The sequence below is a fragment of the Panthera uncia genome, assembly GCF_023721935.1.
Source record: "Panthera uncia isolate 11264 chromosome D3 unlocalized genomic scaffold, Puncia_PCG_1.0 HiC_scaffold_8, whole genome shotgun sequence".
In the NCBI taxonomy this organism is placed as follows: domain Eukaryota; kingdom Metazoa; phylum Chordata; class Mammalia; order Carnivora; family Felidae; genus Panthera; species Panthera uncia.
The window spans coordinates 48,925,918-48,953,118 of record NW_026057586.1 but is presented as its reverse complement, the minus strand read 5'-3'; the positions used below and the strand labels follow the sequence as shown (position 1 = coordinate 48,953,118).

At 43.8% G+C, this 27,201-nt stretch overlaps 1 long non-coding RNA gene across 1 annotated transcript; it reads left to right on the top strand.

Annotated features, from left to right (window-relative positions):
- Positions 1-22,542, top strand: LOC125914425 (uncharacterized). The gene is made up of 3 exons (XR_007455298.1): positions 1-56; positions 21,251-21,325; positions 22,247-22,542. It is a non-coding gene; the product is annotated as an uncharacterized LOC125914425 (long non-coding RNA).
- The last annotated feature ends 4,659 nt before the right edge of the window (positions 22,543-27,201 follow it).

Here is a 27,201-nt window from a genome sequence, read left to right as displayed (position 1 = left end):
GATGCAGACCAACTAACTACAAGGAAATACAGCACACAACAGAACTATATAACAAGGTGATCTTTAGATTTTTTTTTTCTTTTGCCCCAATCCTGAGCTGTGGCCCTTGAATAATCTTGGTTTCCGGAGAGAGCAGACTACTGTAATGATAATCCAGGAAGTAAATTGCCCTTTGAAAAGCAAGGAAGAAACCAATCGACTAAGTATTTATTTATATTTAATGCTCCAGGGCTTCTGTTTTCAGCTTTGAAGAGTTCCTGGCAAACGCTTCTTGAAGTCATTAATCCCAGGGGCAAATCTAAATGTCTTACAGGCTGATCCTGGCCCCTGGAGCCTGGCACACTGTGTTTATAACTCATGGGCTTTCCAGAAAGACAGGAATGGGGGAGGGAGGAGCTGGGCAGTGAACGAATGGTGGGGAGCTCTATTTTGAATCTGTGCTGGAATCTTTGGTCAGAAATGAATTCTCCAGAATTAAAAAAAAATGTTAATGCTTATTTTTGAGAGAGAGAGAGAGAGAGAGAGAGAGAGAGAGAGAATGAGCAGGGGAGGGGTGGAGAGAGAGAAAGACACAGAATCCGAAGCAGGCTCCAGGCTCTGAGCTGTCAGCACAGAGCCCGACATGGGGCTAGAACTGGCAAACCAGGAGATCATGACCTGAGCCGAAGTCGGATGCTCAATCAACTGAGCCACCCAGGCACCTCGAATTCTCCAGAATTGATTTGGGTTTTTCCAGTGGGGGTGACCTGCCCACACCCTTCCAACCTGAAGTTGGACACGGACCCATTGACTCCTACATTCCTCCATCCTGTCTGGGGTCCCTGTTGAATGATGTCAGCTGGGGCCAGCTCCAGCATGATTGGCTCCAAAAGTACCTATATTTTTCCTTGTAATGTATAAACAATCTTTGCTCATGATAGAAAATTAGCAACTGCAAATAAGCAAAAAGAAAAGAAATCCCATGAGATTTTCCCTCTCAAAGATAATGAGGCTTTCCATATTTATTTATACATTCACACACATATATAAACAAAAAAAAGTGTTGTTCTATACATACTATTGTATAGCCAGTTTTCCCTCACATGAATAATATTTTATAGATCAGTAAATATAAACCAAGAGCATTGTGGGTAGTGGCTGCATAGCAGATCATCATATGATGTTGTAAATGTACTTAACCAGTTCCCCTATTTGGTGATTTAAAAGCTGCATTTGCTTGCTAGGGTTGCTGTAGCAAAGTGCCACAGACTGGGTGGTATAAACAGCAGGGATTTCTTTCTTCTGGAAAGTTCTGGAGGCTGGATATCTGAGATGAAGGTGTCTGCAAGGCTGATTTCTCCAGAGGCCTCTCTTTTTGGCTTATAAGTGGCTGCCTTCTCCTCTGTCTTCATGTGGCCTTCCTTCTGTTCCTGTGTGTGTTCACATTTCCTCTTCTTGTAAGGACACCAGTCATATGGGATTAGGGTCCACCCTAATATCCTCATTTTCACTTAACTACTTTTTTTTAAAAATTTTTTAAATATTTATTTATTTTGGAGCAAGACAGAGAGTGAGCAGGGGAGAGGCAGAAAGAGGGAGACACAGAATCCAAAGCAGGTTCCAGGCTCTAAGCTGTTAGCACAGAGCCCGATGCGGGGCTTGAACTCAAAAACCGTGAGATCATGACCTGAACCAAAGTCGGACACTTAACTGACTGAGCCACCTAGGTGCCCCTCACTTAACTACTTCTTTAAAGACCCTATCCACAAATATACTCACATTCTGAGGTTCTCGGAGTTAGGATTTCAATATATGAATTTTGAGGAACACAATTCAGCTCATAATAGCAGCTAATATTTTAGAAAGCTTATTATGGGCCTTAACATATGTTATCTCATTTAACAACCCTAATATTATTAACCTCATTTCACAGATGATGAAACTGTGGCACAGAGAAGTTTAGTAACTTATCTCAAAGTCACACAGTGGCAAAGTTGCATTCAAACCAGCCAGTTTAGCTTGAGTCTGTGTTTCTGGGCATTTTGATATAACTATGAACTATTATGAACTATCACCCTTGTAAGTTGCCACTGTTTACAGCTATTACTATTATTTCCTATATACTTACTTGTCTGATTAATTCCCTAGGATAAAGTGGAACTTCAGGGTGAAAAAAAAGTGAGCATTTTTAGCACTTTTAATACAGATTGCCATCCACAAAGCCTGTATCCATTTACATTTCCAACAGCACTGCACAAGTGGAGCTAGGAAGACCCCCTCTAGGATGTTGGGTCCAAATCCTTGTGGTTGGAAGTGTGTACGTACACACACAAATGTGAAGTTTCATAAAATGTTTGGCTGAAGTGCAGCACAAACCGAGGAGAAACAAGCTACTGGAGTTCAGCTATTACACTTCCATTCTCAGTTTGTCCATCCTGTTGTGGAAAGAGAAGCATAAAACTCTGTTCCAAATCGGGGCGCCTGGGTGGCTTAGTCGACTGAGTGTCTGGCTCTTGATTTCAGCTTAGGTCATGATCTCACAGTTTGTGGGTTCCAGCCCCATGTCAGGATCTGTGCTGTGTCAGCACGGAGCCTGCTTGGAATTCTCTCTTCCTCTCTCTACCCCTCCCCCACTCATGCTCTCATGCTCTCTCAAAATAAATAAACTTAAAAATAATAAAAACAACAACAACAACAACAAACTCTGTTCCACATCATGTTGGGGAGTTTGGTGAGGAATGTACATAAACACATTATCTTGGACGTGAAAGAGGAAATCCCAGAAATGTACTTTTTGTCATATCCAACCCCTTTAAGTCAGGTTTATTGAGATCTATTTTACATTACAATAAAATCCATCCATTTTAGAGGTGGTTCCATGAAGTCTGATACATACACACAGCTGTGTAACCACCGCCACAGCCAAGGATATAGGACATCGCTATCAGTCTTAAATGTTCCTTTGTGCCCTTTTGTCATCAAACCCCCACCCCCAGCCCCAGTCAACTATTGATCTGTGTTCTGTCCTGTAGTTTTGTCTTTTCCAGATGTTTCATAGATGGAATCTTGTGGTGTGTGGTCTTCTGAGTCCAATTTCTTTCACTTAGCATAATGCATCTGAGACTCATCATTTTGCTGCATGCATCCATATTTTGTTCCTCTTTACTGCTAAGCAGTAGGGATGGAAGGGGTCTGGAAGTAAGCATTCATGTGCCATAGGTTTTTTACCCATTCGCTAGTTGAATAAATTATTTCTAGCTTTTTACTGTTGTGAATACCTGTACATGTTTTTACATTAATTTCGTGTATCCTCCTTCCCTTCCTCCCTCCGTTCCTTCCTTCCTTCCTTCCTTCCTTCCCTTCCTTCCTTTCTCCCTCCCTCCCCCACTTCCTCCTTTCCTTGTTTCTTCCTTTCTCTCTTTCTTTCTTTCTCTCTCTCTCTCTCTTTTTTTTTTTTTTTTTTTTTGGTATAGCGATTTGAATAGGTGTGCGGTGCTATCTCATTGTGGTTTTAACTTGCATTTCCCTAATGACTATTGATGTTAAACATCTTTTAATGTGTTTATTTACCTATCTTCTTTGGTAAACTGTTCACATATTTTGCCCATTTTTAAATCAAGTTGCTTTTTTTCTTATTATCAGCTATGTCTTTTCCAAATATTTTCTCCCAGTCCGTGACTTGTCTTTTAATTTTCTTAGTCACATCTTTGGGAGAAAAGGCATTTTAAATTTTGATAAGTTTCAACTGATGACCTAAAAAAAAAGAAAATCGTTAGTGTTTTTAGTGTCCTGCCTAAGAAATTTTTGCCTAACCCCAAGTCATCAGGATTTTTATCTATGTTTTCTTTTAGAAATTTTATAGTTTAAGGTTTTATAGTTAGGTTTATGATCCTTTTCAAAATAATTTTTGGGAGGATCTGGGTGGCTCAATAGTTTGAGCATATGGCTCTTGGTTTCAGCTGAGCTCATAATCCTGTGGTTGTAGGATCAAGCCCCTTATCAGGCTCCGAGCTGAGCATAAAACCTGTTTGAAGTTCTCTCTCTCTCTCTCTCTCTCTCTCTCTCTCTCTCTCTCTCTCCTCTTTGCCCTTCTCCCCCACTTGTGCTCTCTCTCTCTCTCAAAATAATAAAATAAAATAAAATAATTTAAAAAACATCAAGTTAACTTTTGTATATGATGCAAGGGATGGGTGGATATGGGTTGAGTTTTTGTCTGTTTGTTTTTGTTTTGTTTATGGATATTCCATTGTGTCAGCTTTATTTGTTGAAACATGAAGATATCTTATGATGTCTGATACTTAATAATTCAGTAAAGAATGTGAATTATTTCTGCCTGAGTCCAGAGGGCATGAGGCCCGGAGGTGGCTGCTGAAAGCTATGGCTCCACAGAGCCTGAGCCCACCCACCACCGTTCCTCTTGCTGAAGGCTATTACCTGGAGAATGCTGAGAGGGAGGACTCCCACACAGGGCACCTTTCAGGGGCTCATTAAAAATGGCACCTGAGAGTGAGCAATGTTTGGGGTTCTGGGGGACAGATTGGGATCCAGTGATGGCATCAGAGCCATCCTGAGTGATGTGTTATCTTCAGGCCTACTCTGGGGGCCTGGGAACAGGCATTTGAGGCTCTTTCTCATGAAAGTTATGGTTGAAAACACTCTTCTATGTGGCACAGTGCAAGAAAGTTTTGATGGGTCTGGACCATTCCCTCTGATGTGAAAGAACACTCATTTGTAGCCATCCGCTGGCACCCCAGGGATGCACTTTTCATGCTCCCTGGAGCCACATACAAGTGTGCTCTTTCATTGTTCAGATGAAGACTCTGAGGCTCAAGGTCATGCAGTGAGTGGGTCCCGCTGGCCCTGTTTTGTTTCTGATGTCTTGAATACCCAGGTACTTCCCTGGCCCTCCATGTACATGGACATGTCCCTCAGCTCCTCAAACTCATCGTGTCCAATTTGGAATTCTTTCTTCTCCCTCCTATCCTCACCTTCCCACTTCAAATTGCCTTTTGTCTTGATCTCCTCTCTTGGTAGTATTTTACCAACTACCTGGTTACCCAAACAGGAAACCAGGGGGGCCCTTGATACACCCTCTCCTTTACCTCCTGTATCAGATCCATCACAAATCTCCATTGTGCCTACCTTCCAAACACCTCCCAAATGTGTGCCTTCCTTTTTGTCCCCTCCTGGTGTCCCCTTAGTTCAGAAAGTCAACGTCTATCATCTGTACATATGAAATAACCTCCTCCCTGTTGGCCTATCTTCTCCCCAGTCTTCTTTAGCTAAGCTATAGCCTGCACAGCCACCAAAGTGACCGTTCCAGAATGCAGTCTTGATAATGTCACTCCTCTTCTTAAAACTCTTTTGTGGCTCCTTGTTGCCTCCCTGATAAAGATCAGACTCTTCAGCTTGGCACCCTGGGCCCTGCCCGAAGGCTTGGGACACACGTCCTCTCGCCCCTTGTACCTCAGCAATAAAGAGCTCTTATTTTGTGTCTGTTTTTTCTCCTAGATGACAGCAATCTCACTGTAACAATTTGTTTACACACCTGTCCTCCTCACTAGACTGCGAAGTGCTTGATGGCAGGGACTGTACTTCCCTTGTAGCATATTGCACGGGGCCTGGCACAAAGTCATTACAGTCATTCATCTGATAAACATTTGTTTAATGTCCACCATCACGTGTCAAATGTATAGCATGTATTAGAATGTCAGCTTGTCCCTTTGCCAGAGTGTCTTAATAATTTTAAACAAAAGACTTAGGAGTGCTACCTTTTAGGACAGGACTGACTACTGACCACTTTGCAGTCCTTTCCCAAAGTGAAGGATGGCTGTAAATTAAAATGCTGGCATCTGAAACTCTCTGGTGAGATCAATCCTGTTTCATGCTCAATTGTCCATTTTGCTCTCTGGAAAATGTGGTAGATCAAATGATAAGGCTTTGGAAGGGTCTTTCCAGCTGCTTTGGGAGGCGGATGAGGAGACAGGTGGTGACGGAAAAGCCTGTCCCAAACAGGATTCATTATTTTGCCAACAAGTTTCTTCCTCTGTGTACCTGATGTCAGTTAATGGCATCACAGGACCACCTGTCTCCTCCCTGACTCTCTCCCCTCACACACCGTGTTCCAGCCTCTGACAACTTTTCTGATTTCTCTGAGAACATCACAGACTCTGTCATACCCTCCTGTTTTTGTGCATACCGAGACTATGGCCTGCATTGTGCTTCCAAAATCCCTTGACTTGGTGGGTTCTACATGTATCTTTGCTGTGTGTGTGTGTGTATATGTGTGTGTGCATTTGTGTGTGTATGTGTGTTTATGCATGTGTGGGTTTATGTGCATATGCATGTGTTTATGTGCGTGAATCTTTGTTGTATGTTTATATGTGTATATATGTGTGTGTTGTGTGTGTATGCATGCTTATGCATGTGCATATGTGTGTTTATGTGTGCGTTTGTGGGTGTGTGCATGTATGCACACAGACAAGCATACTATTACTCTCCTTGATTCTGTTCAAATGTCTCCTCATCCACAGAATTTTCCCACCTTCTCCAGGAAGAATCAGTCCCTTGTTACCATACCATTTTTTACAGGACAGTTAACATTGTTGGGATTATTTGTCCTTGTGTTTCTTCACATAAACTTTGGGTCCCCAAAGCACAGTGACTGTGTTTTCTTTTTCTTGAAGGGTGCCCCTATCCTAGCACAGTACTTGGCACAAATATGCCTGAATCAATATATGAATATTAAAATCACTCCATCCATCAATCATCCATCCATCCATCCATCCAGTCAGCCACTACAAGGCTGGTATCTGTTGTTCCTAATCTACTTCCTACCCAGTACAAGGACTTTACAGGCAGAAGTCATTCTTGGGGACTGTGCCAACCCTATATCATGGCCACTCCCTTACTTGCCATGGATGCCCCACATTCCTTCCTAATACCACCTCAGGTGATTTCTTTTCCCCTTCTTTCCTTCTTTAGAATACCCTTATCTATCTTTTCATTCAAACATCACCTGTATAAAAACCTGGTGTGCTCTGAGGAGTGGCCTTTTGGAGACGGATTCTTGAAACTTTCAGAGACCAACCTCCCCCACGGTGTCTGAGGCTGCCTTTTCCATGTTGAGAACAAATCTCATCAGCGTATCTTTTTTTTTAAGCGACATCATCTCTTCCTCAAACATGAATAATCAGTCATTAGAAGAGGAGGAAAGGCTGAGTAGGAGATAAATCTGGGGTAAAATGAGGCTAATTTGAGAACAAAGAGAAAAGGAAATCCTGAGGCCAAAAGCAGTGGAGTGTGGCAGTCTTCTGCCTCTCAGAGGACAGCAGGGGCCGAGATTTCAGTAGACCTCCGGTGCAGGTCCCATTCCTGCTTGTCGTCACCCCTTCCCATGTCTCCTGACTGTGTTCATACCCCCACCCCATCTCTCAGGACAGAGTCAGTGTGCCAACCTCCTTCCCCTGCCCGCTGTCTTGGAAGTCCTGCCCATCGCCATTCTGTCTCTGTTCTGGCTTTGCTTCTTCAAGATATCTCTAAGATTGACTCCTTCTCCCCCCCTGAGAAAAACCCTTCACCGCAGTGTTGGGGGCTGTCTGCAGTCTCAGATAGCCTCCCTCTCGCTGCTCCCCGCGCTGCCTGAGACCATCCTGTCTCCTGTTCCTGCATCTGTGACCCAGGCTCACCGACAGGCCACTCCAACCCATTCTCTTATCTCCTGCTTTGCTTGCACACTGAACATGCCTGCCGTTGCTACAGAACATCACCACCCTGCTGCTGGTTAACATGCTATTGGTTTCAACCAAAAGCCATTGCAAAATTCAAAGACTTTCATGACCTGTAATGTAAATTGCAAAGACCGAACTAGAATAAAGTGAAAGCAAATTTCTAAGTGCAGGAATAGTCATGTGTCGTAGGGCGGCTTTGAGTGATCCCGTGGATGTTGGTTTTGTCCTGCAATCTGTCTGCTGCCACTGGAGGGTGGGCAAATCTTCCACAGGGAGTTCCTCGGGGCCAGGCTCAAGGTGACGGCTCACTAAACACATGTTAATTGATTTATTGATTTATTCATTCTGTCTTTGACAAACATTTATTTACTGCCCTTAGAGAACTCCCAAGTAGAATTTTACTTCTCTGCCCAAATGATACTGAAATCCAGTGACAGCCCCCAGGCTCCTGAAAGAGGACTTTGACAAAGTAAAGCAGCCTGGGAACAGGTTTGGCTGTCTTTGGCTCACCTTGAGCAGTAGCCAAGCTCAGCACGTTGGGAACGTGCATGGAAAACGCACTCACTACATGCTATTTGTTCAGCAGTAACCTTCCTGAAGCCCATGTCTGTTGGTGAGAACTCGGCCTGAAAAAGTCAACACAAATCTTCTGGCTGATTCTGCAGGAGCACGGGGCCACTGATGCCCTTAACGCACGCAGGTCCGGAACTCCTGTTGTGGGTTTAGCAATGGCATGGCAGGGGAATCCTGGCTTGGTCTTTCCCCGTCAAGGGCCACAACCAAGGCCTGCGGCTAACTGTAGGGGCTTCCTTGAGCAGGGGAGCTCATAAGCCCATTTCTAGGAGTGGCCTCCTCAGCTGCTGCTTTGGGGCTTGTTCTGGCCTTTCTATCTGGCCGTAGCTCCCTAGGACTCAAGCCAGAAGCCACATCTGAGTGGACAAGTGGACAAGAGGACTCTGAGGGCCACAGGGTGGCTACCGAGGCTAAGGGACTGGTGGGAATATTTACCGGCAACAGAAATACAAACGTATCTTCGGTCAGGTATAAAGACCTAGTCAATGATTACATATTTTTATTATTTACCTGGCAAAAATTCCCTAAAGAGAGAGAGAGAGAGAGAGAGAGAGAGAGAGAAGGCTTGATGTTTCCCCTGAATTTTGGCTCTCTTCAGTGTTTTTGTGGCTATGTGGTACATCTGAAATGTCTAGCTTCTGAACTGGGCTCAGAGCAGGGAAATCAGTTGGGAGACCTAAGCCTCATAGACCTTGGCCTGTAAGAGGGTCTTGCTAGGGCAGAAAGTTTGGAGCCAGAGGTAGGTTGCAGCCCAACAAGGTAATTCTCCCAGCCTCCAGGATGACAAAGGTTGCATTTACACCTGGTCGGGAGGTTTAATCATCTACCATTTCCAAACACAGCAGGCTAACAACCGGCTGGGCTGAAAATCATAAATTAAAAAAAAAAAAAATACCAAGAAGAGACAGTACAAAGGGAAGGAAGGAAGAGGTAGATCACTGTTTCTGTTCCAGAGAGCCCTGAGTGGGGGGCCCTGGGTGAGGGGCTGTGGGTGGGAGACCTTGGAAGGGGGTCCTGGATAGGAGGACTTGGGTGGGGAACTCTGGGTGGGGGACCTTGGTGAGGGCCCTGGGTGGGGACTCTTGGTGAGGGCTTTGTGTGGGGGCCCCAAGCAAGAGACTTGGACAGGATTCCCAGACCAGTAGGAACAGCCCAGCTGCCATAAGCCCCATGGGAAAATGGCCACCTGTGACCATGGCTGTGAGAAAAGAAGTCTCCACCATAAAGATCTTCCCTTGGGGGCTTGCCGTTGGTTCTTATCTGTTGCTGCCTTCTTGTTAGAAGAGGCCAAGCTGTCTTTTTGTCACCAGCCCAGGCAGTCTGGCATAGGGGTGCATGCTCCCCAGACTGCCTGGGTTCAGATCTCAGCTCCACCACTCACGCGTGGCTGTGAGCAAATAACCTTGGCTCTATAAGCTTCAATTTCCCCGCCTATAAAATGTGGATGGTAACAGTCCCTGCCTCATAGGGTATTGTCAGGGTTAAGTGGGATAATGTGTTGTTATTGTTGTTGCTTCATTGGAAAAATGCCGTTTGGAGGACCAGTGACCAGCTTTAACTGCAGGTTGATGGTGTCTGAGCTCTAGGTGTGTCAACCCCATGATGATGAATTTATAGGTGGGAGAGACTCGGAGGTCCTGGGGTCCACAGGAGAGTAATTATGTGTTAATTTTTCACACGTTGCTTTGAACACACTAAGAGAGAAAGCCATAGATCCTCACTGATGAATAGGATCTTCATAATAAACTTTTTATTGCAGAGGAAAGATCAATCTTTTAGGTAATTAGCAATAAATATTATCGAATGCCTGCCATATACATGACACTCTGGACAGCATAGGGGATGTGGCAGAATTGGATCCAGGCCCTCCTCCCTCAATAAATTTGCCATCTTGATAGGGGACAAGACATACATGTAAATAGATAACTAACAACTCAAGATAACATATGTCAAATACCAAATGGGTTGCATTGTAGCACAAATGTATTTGTGTCTTATCTTCTACTTGCTCTATGAAGACAGAATCCACATCTGTCTTGCTCACCATGCTACTCCCTCTGCCCGCATCTGCATTATGGCTAAGACTTACTGAACATTCATTACTCCCCAGGCAACATTCTAAGCCCTTTCTGGGTACTAACTCCTTTAAGGTTATAATACAGGCTGTCGTGGAAATGTTATCAACCACCCCATTTTCAAGATGAGGACAGTGAGACACAGAGAAATTTAAAAATGTGCTCAAATTTACACAAGTCCACTCATTGCCCATATCCAACGTCAGGCACACATTCTCCCTGTGCCTAGTGCTGTGCCTGGCGCAGGCAGTGGGAAAATGCGTTCACGAGGGGCCCACCAGTGTTCCAGACACTGCACCGGGCACCTTCATAGACCGCCTTGCTTCATCTTCACAAAACTCCATTGAGAAGGGTATGTGATTTCATGTTAAGGAGGAAGCGGCTCAGAGAGGCCGAGGACACACCCAAGTCACTGGCTGGCAAGGGGTGCTGCCCAAACGTATTCCTACACGAATGACCTGACCTGGACTGGGACAAATGTTTGGAGTTCAGAGGACTAGATGGTGAAGGAAGTTTTCTTCAAGATGGAGTGTGTCTGTTAGATTCTGAAGAAGGAGCCAGATATAGATAAGCAGAGAATGTGAGAGAGAGCTGGAAATGGTCAGAAGGCTGCACAGAAGGTCCGTGGCTTGTACCAGAGGATGGCTGGCATGAGTGATATGTGAAAGCAGGAAGTGACAGGGACAGTGAGAAAGGTAGATCAGGGACAGATTATAAATGGTCTTGCGTACTAAACAAAGGAGGGGACACTCTGAAAGAATAGACTCCACAGAAGTAAGCTGGGCACGTCTTGAGTGCTTAATCTTTCTGGATCTCTAGCTGGGACCAAACATTTGATAAGACTGGCATGGCCTTTAATTTCTTCAAGCTACAGTTGTATTGAATTACAAACGTGTTTAATCAAGGCCACTGGAAAATTACACAAAATGTTTGCTTCCTGTGGCATGAGAAAATTTAAAAGGCTTGCAGAAAAATGCCAGTGTTCCTCTCTCCCTCCCTCTCTTCCTTCTGTACTTTTGGGTTAATGGGCACTCTGAAACTGGGCTGCCTTATCACTGAGGAAATGGAGCAAGCAATGAATCCCAAGGTGTGGACTTGTAAGGTAACAGGAGTTCATGCTGCTAGCAACCGCTCATTTCAGTTCCATCTTCCCTGGGGTTCCGGACCTGGTTCTAGGGAGTTTTGCCATAAGCATCTCTGCCACAAACGTTTTCGCCATATAACGAATTGGCTGTAATGCTACTTTGCCATAAAAGATAGAAAAAAAACTGGTTAACCGTTTGGTTTGACAGTTTGTTGGTTTCATCAACTGGCTGACGGTTTGGTGTCATCTCTCCATTGACACAACACTCCCACTTTTATATAAATCTTAGCCACTGTCATGATCTATACCGTGGCAGAGTTTTGAATGCACATTTCCCATCAAACGTTGCAATCATTAATGAACATGTGACAATATGCCAAGAACAAACGATAGTGTAGAAAGCTTTCACAACGCCATACAACGCTCAGTTACAAATAAGCATCCTCATATTGGAAACTGATACTTCCCTTGATGAGGGAAGAAATTTATTTATTTATTTATTTATTTTTATTTTATTTTTTATTTTGAGAGAGAGAGAGAGCACATGCGAGCCAGGGAGAGGGGCAGAGGGGGAGAGAGAGAGAGAGAGAGAGAGAGAGAGAGAGAGAAATTGAGAATGTTATGCAGGCTCCACATTCAGTGCTGAGCTTGATGTGGGGCTCCATTCCACGACTGTGAGATCACGACACAAGCTGAAATCAAGAGTCCAATGCTCAACCAACTGAGCCACCCAGATGCTCCATGAGGGAAGAAATTTTAGTGAAAAAAAAAAAGAGAGAGAGAAAGATGCCCAATTAAGAGAGAAATCAGCAAGCAAAAAATGTGTAACACTATGAATGAATGAAAGACGTTGAAGACAGTGCTTAGGTACAATCCACAAAATAAAATCGGTTATTTGAGAAGTATTACCATGAATTTACACACATTTTAAGTGCATTAAAATATTTTGTATTTTGCAATAAAGACTTTTTGCTTTTGTTATTCATTTTTCATGTTCAATTATGCCCATTTTGATGAATATCCCTCTTTTATTTTTCGTGATTTTATCTTTTACGGCAAAACTGCCTCATAGCCAATTAGTTAGGTGGCAAAAATGTTTGGTGTGAAAATGCTTGTGGCAAAGATGTTCACAGTGAAAATACTGGATGCGCCCGGGGCCCATAGCAGTCTGCCCCTCTGGTACTAGTTTGGGCTTCCAACTGTGGGTGTGACCTTTGCCACAGCTCCTTGCCACTCTGTTTGTTTTTCCACCCGTGGAACAGAGGATCCTAGTGGTTCTGTTCCCTTTGCTCACACGAGCATGGTGATGAATAAGGCAGTGTTTGCTGAGGTCAATGGGAACCTGGGCATCACACAAGCACCTCAATTACGTCTCTGGGTAGAACCCAGATGGTGGAGGTGTTTCTCTATTTGCTCTGTTATAAAGGCAGAATCTCATCCGACGCCCAGACCCCTCTTTGTCTATTCCAGTGAAGCCAGGGTTGGGGATGGACATGGGTGGAAGATGGTGGTATGACAGATGAAATAAAGGCACCAGGACCGTTTCTTGCTTTTTGTTAGCATTTCTTATTTGGTTTGCTGTGCTTCCTGGACATTTGGAGAGTGTAAACAATTTAGGTAAATCGGGTATCTCACAATCTAATATGGAAAGTGTATAAACTTTGCCGACATTAAACGTTGGAAGGGCGAAGACGCTGTATTTAGTTCCCTCCTTTGGTATATAACACTTTGTGTTTCTTTTTCATTCATTCTGGGAAAACACATTTTTTAAAGGAGAAAAGACAAAAATAGCTCCTTAAACTACCAAAAAGTATTTATTAACAGGTTCTTTGTAGGATCTTCTCTTATTTGTTTGAAGGTTCAGAAAAGTAAAATCTGAAGTGTACCCCGTGTTAACCATGGGTCCTATAGGACTTGGAACGGACAGGCAGACTCCTCTGGAAATACTTCACGTATTTTCCAAATGGATACTTGAAAACCTCTGCTGGGGCAAGCCAGCCTTCTTGTTTTCCTGTCCTCTATCAAGATTCAAACTAAGTTGGCCACCCACTGATATGAATCTGTAAATAGACTAAATCCTCCCTTTGAACACACTGGTCCCTAACTTGCTATCTCACGAAAATGTTTGGGAGATGACAACATCACAGGGCTCGGCAGAGACTAGCATGTCTGTCCTTTGCTAAGGAGACCTGGAAGGCTGTGGGTCTCTTGGAGATGACGGGGGTGTCAGGGAACTGACCACAAGACGTGCCTGCACAGAATCTAGGCTCCTTGACCCATTCCTATCGCTGTATGTGTGTGTATTGTTTGTGTCGTAGGTGGTATGTGTTGTGTGTTTGGTGTGTGTCTGTGTTGTGTGCATGGCATGTGTGTTGTGTATGTGTGTTGTGTTGTGTATATGGTTATGTGTGCTGTGTATGTGGTATGTGTCTTGTGCGTATGGTATGTGGTGTATGTGTGTGCGAGTGTGTGTGTGCGTGTGTGCGTGTGTTGGGAGTGGAGGATGCCGGTTCTGCAGAGATCTGTATTTCGTGTTAGCTTTGTGCCTTGTGGTGGGAGGGAGAAATTTAGAGAACAGAGCTCAAAAATTTTTTTAATTGAGCTATATGATTGATACATATTAGTTTCATGTGTACCACATGATGATTTGATATTTGTACATATTGCAAAATGATCATCACAGTAAGTCTAGCTAATATCCATCACCCCACAATGACAAAAATTTCCTTTTTCTTGTGATGAGAATTTAAAGATCTACTCTTTCAGCAACTTTCAAATATAGAATACAGTGTTGGTACCTAGAGTCATAGTGCTGGACATTACATTCTCGTGACTGATTTTTTAATATTATTTTTAACTGCCACATTACTAAAGCCCAATTTTTCATTCTGCTCCATTCCCGTAGCTTCCATTGTTGTATATTTTCTCTCGTTTCTTTATTTCACTGTTTTCTTTAAATAAATCCTTTCTGCTCCCACCTCTTTTAATTTTTCTCCCACTATCCCCTTGTTCTCTGTTTCCTAATTTTGATTTTTCCCTATTTCTCCTAAGTCTACTAAACTTCCTCCCTCCTCCTATTTCTCTCTTGCTCCTCTCCCTGGGAGCTGTATGTCAGAGAACTTGAACTTGACCCACAGCACAGCCAGAAGCATCGGTTATACTCTATATCAAGTTTCTTTATAATAAAGCCTGCCAGCACGAGAGCCTTATGGAGTTTGCTATGGCGCATGTACACAAGCCTCTGCCTTTGTTCTGAATTCTGAATCCACATTGTGACTTTAATTGCTGCATCAAATGGAGGTGGCTGTCTTTCTAGTTGATGGTGGGTTGCTAGGAGCAAAAGAACAAAAGTGTGACAAGGAGTTGGTGAGGAGTTTGAGCTGGAGAAATAAATGAGTTGCTTGTTGTCTTTCTTCCACAGTCTGTGCTGACCTGCGTTCAGTTTACAAAAAGGTGGTTACAAAAGGGATCCCCAGAGTTTCTGAACTTAAAATAAAGCTTTAGAAGTCATTTACAAACCTCAGTTAACCATCTGACTTTGGCGCAAGTCATGATCTCACGGTTTGTGAGTTCCAGCCCCACATTGGGCTCTGCGCGGACAGTGCACCTGCTTCAGATCCTCAGGCTCCCTCTCTCTCTCTCTCTCTCTCTGCTCCTCCCCCGCTTGTTCTCTCTCTCTTTCTCCCTCAAAAATAAATAAACATTAGGGGCGCCTGGGTGGCTCAGTCGGTTAAGCGGCCGACTTCGGCTCAGGTCATGATCTCACGGTCCGTGAGTTCGAGCCCCGTGTCGGGCTCTGTGCTGACAGCTCAGAGCCTGGAGCCTGTTTCAGATTCTGTGTCTCCCTCTCTCTCTGACCCTCCCCCGTTCATGCTCTGTCTCTCTCTGTCTCAAAAATAAATAAACGTTAGGGGCGCCTGGGTGGCGCAGTCGGTTAAGCCTCCGACTTCAGCCAGGTCACGATCTCGCGGTCCGTGAGTTCGAGCCCCGCGTCGGGCTCTGGGCTGATGGCTCAGAGCCTGGAGCCTGTTTCCGATTCTGTGTCTCCCTCTCTCTCTGCCCCTCCCCCGTTCATGCTCTGTCTCTCTCTGTCCCAAAAAATAAATAAAAAACATTGAAAAAAAAATTAAAAAAAAAAAACAAAAAACAAAAATAAATAAACGTTAAAAAAAAAATTAAAAAATAAATAAATAAATAAATAAACATTAAAAAAAGTAAAAAAATAGAAGTCATTTGCAAAAGATATTACAGCTACAGAAAACTGATAAATTAACCAGGGTGGGGGTATCGGGGTCTGTAGGAAAGAGAAGACTGTTTGAAGTTAGGGACCATCTGAACATTTTTTCCATATGCAACCGGCAGCACCTCTGAGCCCTGCACCGCTCACCTTTTCCTCTCTGCCTCTACACTGGTGTCCGTGTTCAGTGACTCAGGGGCTCTGGCACAGTAGTTAAGGTTCTGGGGTGAGGCTAGCTTTGACTTGCAGCAAATAACCTCTCTCGGCACCAGCCACCTCAAAAATAGGTACAATAGGACCTGTTGTTAAACGAGATGATTCAAGGAAAACGTTTGGCATCCATGTCTGACACTAATAAGTGCTCAGCCTGTTATTATTACCCACTATCGAGGAAGTCTTGAGTCTCAAAAGGAGTTAATGGAGAGCTACCTGGGCACATGCTCCTCCCTCCCCGGGGGAGAGTCAGAGAAACTGAAACCACACCCGGGGCAGAGCCCCTCCTGATTTTGCTCACTTCCTAGTGAGCCAGGAACTACAAGGAAGGTGAGAAAGCCTTTTAGCGTTGTGATAGACATTTACCCTCATATCAGCTATCTACTACCGTGTAGCAGATCAACCCAAATGGCCTCAAACAACCATTCTTATTTACTCGTGACTCTGGGGGTCAGCAATTTGGTTCGGGCTCAGCAGGGCAGTTCTGCTGGTCATGCCTGGGCCCGCTGGTGGGTCAGCTAGGATGAGGGGGTCTCAAATGTCTTCACTCACATGTATGGCATTGGTGCGGCTCTTTGCGTGCCCTCTCATCCTCCAGGAGGCTAGCCTGGCCTCCTCACAAGGTGGCAGCAGTCCAAGAAGCTGCAGAGCCTCTTGAAAGCCTAGACTTGAATGTTGCATGTGAGCCACAAATTGCCTTTGCAGATTGAGAACATGGAAAATAGGCTCTACCTCTTGATGGGAACCACAGCCACGTCCTGCTGCAAAGGGATGTGCATCCAGATATGGGAGAGGTTGTTGTGTCCATTTTTTTGCAAATAATCTACCAAAGTCCACCTCCGGCCATAATCAATCACATCCCTTCTCCATAAAAACCCTGAAAGGCTCATCCCATTGGCTTGAAGTCTGAGAGTCTTTCAAAACAGGGCCAGATCTGGATGAGGCCCCTCTGGAACATCACACAAAGCACCACAGTGCACTGAGGGCCAGAATGGTGCAGAGAATGTGTATTTTTAGTTATGACTCTGCACCATTCTGCCCCTAAACATACTATGGTGAGAGATGCAGACAATGCTGTGGACCCCCACCCAGAAAGGGAAAACCAGAGGCACGTGACAGTTGTGAGTCCTTGATAATTCTGAGACCCAGCTGGACACATATTCTCAGGCTCCTCTACCGTAAGGGCAGGAATTTTCCTCATTAGGACCCAGTTTTTCTCTCTGGGAGTAGTATCTTAGTTCACCGTTCCTCTTGACTCTTGGTTCTCCCCTCTGGGCTCTTGGCTGTACTTTCTCAGATGTTATTTCCTCTCCTCTAAGAATTGCTGAATAGCATTCTCAGCTTGCTTCCTGCCCTAGAAAGTTGGGGACCCAGAAGACTCTTTCTGTTTTGAATGTACTCTCTCCTTTTTAGTGTGATACGGTATGCTCCCCTTAACAACGGTGTGGATTTCTGGTACGGCAGCCTGCAGTCCACTCCAGTAGATAGACCTCTCTTCACTTTGGGCCATGAGTCAAGCAGCTGCAGGAAAATGCTTTTAAGATTTTGAGAGTTCCTGAGGCACCTGGGTGGCTCAGTCAGTGGAGCATCCCACTTGGGCTCAGTCCATGATCTCACAGATCATGGGTTCAAGCCCCACATCAGGCTCTGTGCACTGACAGTGTGGAACCTGCTTGGGATTCTCTCTCTCCCCTTCTCTCTCTGCCCCTCCCCCTGCACTCTCTCTTTCTTTCTCTCTCAAAAATTATAAACTTAAAAAAAAAATATTTGGAGATTTCTTTTTCCAGTTGAGATGGTCTACTGAGTTTTCTGAGGTATTCATAGAAGGTATTCAAGCGACATCTTTGGTTTCATGAAGGCATTTATCACTCTGAGACTCTTTTGCCAAATGGAGACACTTGGTGAAAAATGATTTTGTTTTTCAACCAAGCACGTAGCAGGCCTTCTACATTCCCTCTTTTTTTTTTTTTTTTTAAACGTTTATTTATATTTGAGAGAGAGAAAGAGACAGAGGGCAAGTGGGGAAAGGACAGAGAGAGAGGGAGACACAGATTCTGAAGCAGGTTCCAGGCTCTGAGCTGTCAGCATAGAGCCCTACGCGGCGCTTGAACTCAATGAGCCATGAGATCTGACCTGAGCTGAAGTCGGATGTTTAACCGACTGAGCCACCCAGGTGCCCCTATATTCCCTCTAATTCTGCTTGCACACTGAATAGTTTCTCCTTGAGCTTATTTCTTTCTCTAGGAGAGAATTTCCTTACTCAGCTTGTCGGATACATTTTCTACTTTCTGAGTTATTGCAGGCAACCTTTTGCTCCTGAGACTACAGTCTCTTCTGGCAGCTTCCTCACTATGTGTCTAGGAGTTTGGGGTTATTTATGGCAGACCTTACTTCTAGTATCAACTTCTAGATCAGTTGTTTATGGCAGCTTAACAAACCTCAAAATATAATGGCTTTAAGTGCTAACCATCCCTTTGCTCACAATTCTGTGGGTCGGCAGTTTGGGCTGGGCTCAGCTAGGCAGTTTTCTGCCAGCTTCATCTGGGGTCACTGGCATGACTACATCAGCTGGTAGATAGGCTGGGACTGGACTGTCTTATGGCCCCATTCACATGCCTGATATTGGTGTTGGCTAGCTCCTGGGCCTCTCTCCCCATATTGTCTCTCACCCTCGAAGAGGCTAGCCTGGGCTTCTTCACAGGGGTGGCATTCAAAGAGGGCAAGAGTGGGAGCTGTAGGATGTCTCCTGGCTTAGGCCCAGAAGTTTATGTCCTTTCTGCTACATTCTATTGGTAAAAGTAAGTGGTTGCAAAGCTGGTCCAGATTCAAGGAGTAGGGAAATACACTTCACCTCTCAGTGGGAGGATTGGCAAAGGGGTGCGTATGGGGGCATCTGGTTGGCTCAGTCAGTAGAGCATGCAACTGTTGATCCTGAGGTTGTGAGTTCAAGCCCCATGTTGGGCATGGAGCCTACTTAAAACAAAACAAAACAAAACAAAACAAAACAAAACAAAACAAAGACAAAGGAGAGTATATGAACAGAAATGGGGGAATAATCTCAGCAATTTTTGCAAGCCATCTACTAGAACCAGTTTTGACATAATGTTCCAAGCCCATCTGTCCCCTCCCAACTCTACATGTCGCATAAAATATTCTTCCTCCTCATACTTATTTTTTTTAAGTTTATTTATTTGTTTTGAGAGAGAGAGAGGGAGAGAGAGAGCAGGGGAGGGACAGAGAGAGAATCCCAAGCAGGCTCTGTGCTGGCAGTGCAGAGCCTGATGAGGGACTCAAACTCATGAAATGTGAGATCATGCCCTGAGCTGAAACCAAGAGTCAGACGCTTAACAGACTGAACCACCCAGGCTCCCCTTCCTCCTCGTATTTATTAACCTGTACACCATTATCTGAGCTTCTCCTACCTCACCTCCTTATTCAATTCCCCTATTGGTTGCCTAGCTTAAATGTATTCAGGCATCAACTTAAAGCCAAAACTCCACTGTGTCTCTCCCCATTCCATACCTTTCTCATGAAAAGCCAATAAAAATGTGAGGCCTTGCTGTAGTAAATTCTCTCAGGTACTCCTGCCTCTTTTTCCTAAGAGTCTACACATACAAGTCACTGTTTAACTTCCTGGGTATTATATTTTACTGTCTGATGTCTTAGTCATTTCCAGCATCCTGGGAATAAAGTTGGAAGTAGGTAAGAATTATTATCCCTGACATACTGCCGAGTTTGTGGCTTAGTTAGAAATAAAATCAGCCACTCCTGATTCCCCACTGCCTCTCCTATTCGAGTTAGAATGTGAATAAAATGTTGTATTCAAATTCATGGATATTCTGATAATTATGAAATTACTCAGTCAACCAATTGTTAGTGAATCTCTGGGTAGTGAATTTCTAGTTTACATTGTGAAGCCATTTTCTGAAGGTATCAAAACAGATCAGTCACAATGATTAAAAATGTTGATAAGAAAATCCTGTTTCATAAAGATGAAATGATTTCAAACCTTTAGAAATCAACTGGGAAGTCTGGGGTGTTATAGGGGAATAACGAAAAAGTCCCATTTGATGGATGATACAGTATGCTATTTTCCAATTCCTCCCAAAAAAAAGAAGAAGGAGAAAGAGAAGGGGAAGGGGAAGGGGAAGGTGAAGGAGAAGAGGAAGAGGAAGAGGAAGAGGAAGAAGAAGAAGAAAAAGAAGAGGAAGAAGAAACCCCCAAACACTCTCTACTCGAAAAAGCCTCAATAATGCTGAGTTTTTCTGTGTACCCTGACTGTCCTTGCTCCATATTTCCAGCCGCTTTTTGTGATCCAAATGTCTGTTTACTTTCAGAAGAAACATGCAAAAAGAAACACTGAAGGGCACCTCTTTCAACATTGACCTTCACCAACATTTTGGCTCATTCAGTTCAGTTTCTCTTTACTAAGAAACAACCGGCAACCCACAGCCTGTAAGGGGCCGTGGAGAAGGCAACAGGCATGAGAACAACTAGGAGGCTACACTTGTGTGCCCTTGGACAAGCTCTCTTGCTTCTCCGCAGGCAGGAGTTAGGGTCTCCCTTTTCCCAGGCAGCTGTACTGTGTGTACAGGCACGTACAGTGTGGTGGGTAAAACCTGGACTCAGGAGCTTGACTGCCTGTTTTTTGAAGCTGTGATCGTGACTTATGAGCTGTGTTATTTTGGGCAAGTTGCCTAACCTATCTGTGTCTCAGTTTCTTCATCTGTAAAACGGGAGTAATAATAACAATACCTCCCTCTCTGGGTTATTGTGAGGATTGAAAGATAAGAAGAGTGCTTAGCACTCAGAAATGTTATATATACTCAATAAATTAATTAAGAAAAAGAAGACATTTTAAAAGCCTCTTTGATGGATCTGTGCATACAAAGGGAATATTGTTAAATATAATTAAAATATCCAATGACTGTGAAGCTGTGTTGTGAAGAGGGGCTTTGTTTCCTACCTAGTGTCCTTGTTAAGAAAAACTGTTTTTTGGGGTATAAGATAAGATTGTCTGCCACTTGGACCAGGTCTCTCACAAGGCCAGACAACTCTGCAGTTTACATTTTCCTGTAAAATGGGTGTGGGGTTTAGTGTGAGGGTTAGAAGTGACAAATCAGTAAAGCACTTAACACCTGGATCCATAAAATGTGTTATTATTATTATTACTACTATTACTGGAAATGTTTCCCCTCATCCCAGATCATGTTGTCCAGACTGAATCTCTGTGAAAGCGGGAATGTTATCCTGCTCCCTCTTTCAGCCTCCTACAAAGGTCATTTATGTTAATCAGCAAGTGATAGTTGTTGATAATATAATGATGATTGATGCTAGAAATTCTGGAATTTTTTTGGAGGACCAAAGAAAGAGCAAGAAGAATCCTGGCCCGGAATTCCAGAAGATCCATCCTGAGGCCAAAAGGGAAGCAAAGGTATGGAGCCTCTGCTTTCCATATCCAAAATTCTTTGGTCAAGAGCCCCATTCTTGATCAAAGGGAGCTATTAATAATCGATATATGTTACTGTTGAAATATCAGCTCTGTGTTATTATATTTAAACTTCGTTTTTTTTTAAGATCCCATTTTCTAGCTTTACATGAACAATAATTAGCGTTAATGAATGAACTGTCTCACACACAGAGTCCCATTCTTGGCCTTGCCACTGAGTTGCTGGGAAAATCACCTGGCTTTTCTAGGTCCTGGTTTCCTCATTTGAAAACTATGAGGGTATCCTGAAGGACTTCTTTACCTCTGAGATGCCTGGGGAAGGAGGAAGGTCCCAGATGGAACTGGTTCCAGCCAGGTCATCCACCACTCAATACTGGAAAGGAAACCAAACAGCCAAAATGAGGAATTTCCTTTCAACAAATATCTTGTAATTATGCTGATTTTTAAGCCACATAATCAGTCTAAAAGCAAATCCCATCTCAATGGAATTTATAAAAGGATTAGGAAATGGAGAAAATGGGGGCATGTTGGCAAGCCCATTTGATTTAATTTAAGCCTATTTCCCTTGTCCTTTACTATTTTTTAACCAAATAGGGTGGAGAGCACAAACAAGTCATTGGCTTCCATGCCTGCGTTTAATTTTCTCTCTTCTTGGCTGGTTAGTATCTGACCTACTTTTAAGGGGCTCATCCCTTCATTTCTGATACCGAAGGTACAAGAATAAAGAATCGCTTTGGGAGCGGCCTGTGTTGATACCCGAACAAGGAAAACCTCAGTAGGAAAAGACACAAGGACTTTTCTAGTCTCGATCTGGAAAAAAGGATGCAGGCCTCTTTGTCTCAGTTGTGCTGTGGGCTTGGAATCTAAGGCGGTCTTCTGCTTTGCTCTCTTGTTTTATTTTTGCAGGTAATGGCACATTCCGAATAATCAGGCTGTCAAATGAAATTCCAATCCATCTGATTAGCACAGAGACAAGTTCATATGCCTTTTTGTCACTGTGGATTGAGTGGATTAGCTGTCAATTTATCCAAAGTCAGCCACATCCTAACCTCCTCCCTGAGATCTGGCCAAACTCTGGGTCACGTTGTCCTGGACGAAAATAAAGCAGTGAAAAGAAACAATGTCCAGCTTTGCATCTTTGGCTTTGGCTTTAACCTTGGAGATAGGACACTAATTGATTTCAAAATGGCACGGACATTTGGGTAGTTCTTCCAGGTGTTCAAGCACCTTTATGTGCATGAAATAAATGTATCCCTGCAACAGTTCTCCCAGGCAGGTCCTGTTAGCAAACTTCTTTTTTTTACTTTTACTTCTTATTTTTTTAATGTTTATTTATTTTTGAGACAGAGAGAGAGAGAGAGAGACAGAGTGTGAGTGGGGGAAGGGCAGAGAGAGAGGGAGACACAGAATGCGAAGCAGGGTCCAGGCTCTGATCTGTCAGCACGGAGCCTGACGCGGGGCTTGAACTCACGGACGTGAGATCATGACCTGAGCTGAAGTCAGATACTTAATTGACTGAGCCACCCAGGGACCTCTGACCTTTTTTTTTCTCCCCCAGATAATTTACTTGTAAGTGCTTTAGGATTTTCAAACTGTAACTTTATTTTTCATTGTAGTACAGTGACACGTGTTGCTACATTAGTTTCAAGCATACAGCACAGTGATTCAACAACTCTATACTTTATACTATGCTCACCGCAAGTTTAGCTACCATCTATGACCATACAACGCTTTCACAACATCACTGACCATATTCTCTGTGCTGTACCTTTCATCCCCAGGATTATTCATTCCATAACGGAAGCCTGTACCCCCGGCTCCCCTTCACTCATTTTGCCCATGTCCCCAGCCCCCTCCCCTCTGGCAGCATCAGTTTTTTCTCTGTATTTATGAGCCCGTTTCTGCTTTCTGTTTGTCAAACCACAACTTCAATGCTTTCGGTAAATTTTGGTGTTGTCATCGTGAGTTTTAAATAATCGAATTGCGATCTGTAGTTTCAGTGGCTTCCCTGAGGTTTGGGGCTACTCTGCAGTCCACGAAGGACCCTAGGTCTCAGTCCCAGCTCATGGGTGACGCCGAGGCGTTCTGGCCCCACATGATACCAAGTCAACTCCAGATGAACTCCTGAGCCTTGGAACCTCAGCTTCTCTCCCTTCTGTAAATCTACCGATGCCCTCATCAGAGTGCTTACTTTATAATATTTTAATTGCCTGCTGGCCTGCCAGCCTCCACTCTGTGAATTTAGGGCAGGAAGTGTTTCTATCTTTGCTTTATTAATGCCCAGAAGAAGCATCTGACACATCTGGGAACTTGACAAATGTCTGTCAAGAAACAAATAAACAAACGAATTCCCTTTACTAAGCAGATTCCAAGGCCTACAAAATATTTTACAGGTATAGCAATTATTTTTTTTTTAAGTATCTTAGTGTAAAAATTAGAATTTTGACGACTCCTGATAAGGAGTATTAAGAGTTTTTGTGTATGAAACCATTCATTTTTTTCCTTAGGCAAATGTTGTCCAGTCACTCTGATCTAAGCCTCGGAATCTTATCAATCAACAAATATTTGAGTATCTAGTATATACAAGACACTGTGCTAGGCGCTGTAGGGGATCAAAGAAATCTAAGAGGCGAGCCCTTCTCTCAAGGAATTTATAACTTTGTGGAAGGCTTGGCTTTTCTTTGTCCATTCAAAGTTTTTTCCGTGGAGTTTCTCATACAAATAACAGTTGGGGGGTTGGGAAGAACCAGAGGGAATGCGAAGATGTTTTTCAGAAAGCCGTCCAATTGTCCATGTAGGGTCTTATAGTTCAAGGCCTTCGGCTACGGCTGGTCGAGGAGATGAGCGTATCCCTTAGAAGTTAATTCTCCAGATAAATAAGAGGGTCACTGCAGAAGCCTACATGTCACAAAATGCAGGAGATGGGGAAGTGCGGGGAAATAACCACCCTTTCATCTTCAAGGGGAGAGAAAGTATTGCCTGCGTCCAGGACAAGCAAGCCATAAATTTCAGGCTTGACCCTAGCAGAGCTGCCTAGTAACTGTGGCCCAAACCGCTGTCAAGACTGAGTCACTCTTGAGGCATGAGACACGAAGGAGGAGAATCTCTTCTCTACAGCCAGGGGCAGCCAAGTTCCCAGGGGCTGACCCTGTCTCTCTTGCATCCAGCTTTCTCAACGGTTCCAGCATCAGAAAGTGACAAAGAAGTCAAAACCCAGTGGTGACAGCCAAGAACATCTCACACACCAGGAGGAAAGGGTCCTCCTGCAGCCAGAACTTGTTGTAAAATTCCCAGAGCCAGACAGAGAGAAGGAGCAGATTTCTTTGGGGGTTCTGTTGTTTATACGTAAGTGTTTGGTCTTAGAAGACCACAATGGTCCTGTAAAGGCCTTGCCATTAGAGATTACAAAGGGAGCTTCTTTGGTGTAGCCAGACACACCATTTGTTTCTCTTTATTTCCTTTTCGGTGTCTTAGCTTTTCTATTCTGACAGTATTGGAGGCCTTCTATATGGTTCTGTGTCTCAGAATCTGCATATATTTTGAACAACGAAGGTCAACATTTATTAAGTACTTACTACTGCCAAGCGCTGTTGTAAATGCAACAGCCCTGGGTGGTGGGTACTATTATCATTGCCATCCCCATTTTACAGGTAGGAGCTGAGTACAGCTGGTAAGTGGGGAAATTGGAATTTGGACCTAGGTCATGTGTCTCCAGAATCTGCTCACATAACCACTAAGTTATAGTGACTTTTAATAGCATGTATGGGATAGGTTCATATGCATCAGAACGGAAAAGTCTAACCATGCTGTAGAAAGTTCTTTCAGAAAGTGTCCTTGGAGACTCAAATTCTGAGGGCACAAAGTCAAAAGGGATTAGTGGAGCGCTTCTTATCCTGCCTGTCACAGTCCAAGTTAGAGGGTAGAGGCCAGCCACACATCCCCACATGTAGCCTGCCTGACATGCTCATGGAGAAACGGAGCCTGCCTACATTGGAACTGAGAGATCACTGGGGTATATGTGTAGTGGGAGTTAGAAGCAGGTACCAAACACTAGGGAACAAGATAAGTCAGCATTGGTGGATATAAACTATGGAATTCTGTGCAGCATTTAGAAGTAAAGAATTTGATATAGATGTACCAACATATATTTTTAAAACATAGAATTGATTGAAACAGTAAGAAACAGAACAAGGTGTCAAATTATTAACATTAAGGCAGATTAAAAATATGTACACAAATTTTACAAAGATACATATGCTTGGGAGCCTAAGAAAGGGGAGACAGACTGGGAATGAGAATCTGAAAAAATAATTAATAAAAAAAGAAAGGAGAAAAACGAAGTCTGGAAGGGGATACGACACAGGTGGTATAGGAGAAAAGTGCAAAGACTCTGGGATTAGGTAGATGGGGTTCCAATCCTGGTTCCATATGTATTTGTTGGGTGGCCTTGGGTGGCCTCCCAAAGATTAGATTTACTAGGTTGCAAAATATTTGGAAATAACATCTAATTCATAAGGTTGAAGGGAATAATGTATGCAAAGCTCCTTGCATGTAGTACTTGGCCCAGAGTATATATAGCAAGCCCGTAGTAAACAGTTAACTACCAACTCTGCTATACTGGTGATCAGAACAAAGGAAGGGGCACTTGGGTGGCTCAGTCAGTTAAGCCTCCCAATTTGTCTCAGGTCATGATCTTGGGTTTGAGCCCCAGGTCAATCAGGCTCTGTGCTGTCAGTGCAGAGCCTGCTTCGGATCCTCTTGTCCTCCTCTCTGTGCCCCTCCCCTGCCCGCGCTCTCTGTCTCTCAAAAATAAACATTAGAAAACAAAAACAAAGGAAGTTCCTGCAGTCCGGTGGAAAAAATAATCTTAAACACATAATTATATGAGAAAATTTAGTGATAGAAATTGGTGCTACTAAGGAAAAGGTATAGATAGGGTGCGATGAGATAATTTCCAAAGTTCTGGGGGCGCCTGGGAGTCTCAGTCTGTTGAGAGTCTGACTCTGGCTCAGGTCATGATCTCATGGTTTGGTTTGTGAGTTTGAGCTCCACATTGAGCTCTGTGCTGCTGTCAGCTCAGAGCTGCTTTGGATCCTCTGACCCCTTCTCTGCCTGTCCCCCGCTCATGCTCCCTCCCTCTCTCTCTCTCTGTCAAAAATAAATTTAAAAAACATTAAAAAAAGTTCTGAACTTATTCTGGGGGCTTATTGTTAGGACTTGAAAGATACTTAAGATGCTGAATAATTTAAGAGTCAGATTGAAGAAACCAATCATGAACACTTACACAACAGTGTTCGAGGATACCCTGAGTGCCAGCAGGAGTGGCGATGCCAGGCAGCAAATGTGTGCCGAGGGCCAACCAGCACAGCATTCAGAGGAAGGCAGAGGTCTCAGAGAGCGCCTGGAGCTGGGGTAGCCTGTGGGCTGGTAGCAGGGGTGGAGGGCCGGAGGGAAGTGCAGACATAGTAAGTGCTGGAGGCAAGAATATGCAAGGTCTGCCTGCGGACTGGGAGTAGACCCCCTGGCCAGAGAAGGAAGCCCAGTTCAAACCATGCCCCCTTTTGATAAACATAAGAATCTTATGCCCTTCCCCCCACCCCCACCCCTAGAGATACTGATCTACTTTAAATTGGGCTGGTCCCTGGTTATCTTCTGTGGATTTCCATTGGCCAAGCTTTTATTGAGCTTTTCTTTCTGAAATTTATATTGGGACAGCAATAGGCATTTCTTCTCATTTTTCACATATAAAGTGATCATACTAACTATGCCTTTCGAGTTATATCTCCCCCTCCCCCTGATTTTCCCTTTGACCACTGATTGTAAAAAAAAAAAAAAAAAAAAAAAAAAAAAAAAAAAAAAAA